Here is a 2,068-nt window from a genome sequence, read left to right on the forward strand (position 1 = left end):
GTTTTTATGTTGTCAATAAATGAAGGTGTTAGTATGCTAGAGACAGAAGTATTAATAATGAAAAATTACCCAACGCCCAGACTGGCTCCTGTTGGAGAGGTAGAAATGGTCGTGATGGAATTCAGATAACCTCAGGGCCCTGGGATTTCTGAAGTTCAGAACACTTAGAGAATCTTCCAATCTTTCCTTCTTAAATGTGAATAGATGTCTATTGCCATTATTGCTTTGTCCCCACTTCTCCCAAATTTAGATCACCAGTATTTATAAAGTTTACCAGTCACAAATAGATTCTTGCATTTCCCATCCCTTTTTATAGGGACCTCTTTCAGTTCAGTATGCTTTTAGTGGCACTGACTTTGGTTTTCTTTACAGCAGCAGCTGCTAATTACTGACAGCTTTTGAGCAAGCAGCTTGTCATTTTTGGCAGGGATAGGGACCATCCATAGCAATTCAAGACTATATTTTCATTTGCTAAATTTACTTTGCTACATGAAAATACATCTAGAGTTAAAACATAGTCTGTAGTCAGAGGTGGCTGTATTTTCTGAAACATTTCCCTGAGTTGGCATTTGGTCCTGTAGTTGAAGGACTCTCAGGTGATAAAGCAAAGGTTCAGTGTCTATCAGACCAATGCCATTAGTCCTGAGTCAACCTTCTAATGTTAATGAACATTCTCGATGTAGAAGCTCAACATCTTGTTTTGTCACAATAGTAAATCTCTCTGGATTGCATTTGGTAGTAAGCACGGTAGATACGTTGAGCTTTCCATTTATATTCAGCTTCTTTCTTGAGACATAATTAATAGAAAGAAAGTTTAGTTTGCATAAAGAAAAAGCTTTCTTTGGAATTTCAGCTCATATCATCATGATCACATTTCATGTAATTTTCCTCTTTGAAATCACCTCGAGGAGGTGTTAGCTCTGTTTTACACACTTGTCACGATGTTGATAGAATGGTACAGCTTGCAATTGTATTTACCTTGGTTAGCACCAGTGATGAGTCAAAACCTCCATCACAGTTTCTATAAAGTGTGATTCAGTCCCATTATTCCTGTAATAAGGATTCAAGTTAATGACCTCCGCAGTGTTAAAAATAACATCTCAAAGGAAATAACTGACTTACCATTCTTTCCCCCTAATTTAGGTTCTTTTTGTAACATGGAGGTCTGCCAAAATTATATTTAATTTAAAACACAGTTATTGACTGTCTACCGTGTTCCTAGTACTGTGTTGAGGAAATCAAAATGAATGAACGATTCCTGCCCTGGATAACTTACAGTCTAGTAGGTGAATAACAGATAACTCAGAAATGCTTTGGTTTTTATGCCCAGAGTAGGGTAAACTCTAATTCTAGAGAGGTAAAGTGTTCCATCTTTTTTTAAAAATCAGATGCTCAAAATGATAAAAGGCATAAGATACAAGCATTGTGTTGGAGTTTTTGTTGTTGTTGTTGTTTGAGCTAAATATTTTAAAGATTGTATGAAGCTCTCCTTTCATAAGACCCTGGAATTGCCAGGTGCCCCTGTCCCAGATTACCCGGTGTCACAGGAATTCAGATGTGGTCTTCCACATCAGAGCACCTCTCCATGCCTTGGCTTGGTAAACCCCAAATGATCTCCTAAAGGCCAGCTAGTATCTACTGGGCACTGTGCACAGTGACGCAGTTATTTCTGCATTTGTTGTGTTAGGTATATAATTATTATAGGAATTTACCATTCACATCATGTCTCTAACTTCAGATGCACATCAGCGTCGGGTAGCTTGATGTTTAGTTATCCTGCAAGTAGTTACCAGGATAACTGACTTCAGTATCTTTTACTATCCTATCTTACCCGCTAGAATATTTCACAAGTTGTTTTCACGTCTATAATAGTGATATTGTCCCTTTAATGAGAAATGTTTTCTGCCAGTAGAAAGCCTGAGTTTAGAAGGATCTCTGGTAAATATTGGTAAGAGATAATAATGTAGCTAATGAAAGCCCAGTAAGGAATTTGGGAACAAATAGAATAAAGGTAACCACTCTGCTTCTCATAGGAAATGTCACAGTGTTGATTCTTTGTTTTATTTAT

This window comes from Bison bison, unplaced genomic scaffold (assembly GCF_000754665.1).
Source record: "Bison bison bison isolate TAMUID 2011002044 unplaced genomic scaffold, Bison_UMD1.0 scf7180017864180, whole genome shotgun sequence".
Classification (NCBI taxonomy): Eukaryota; Metazoa; Chordata; class Mammalia; order Artiodactyla; family Bovidae; genus Bison; species Bison bison.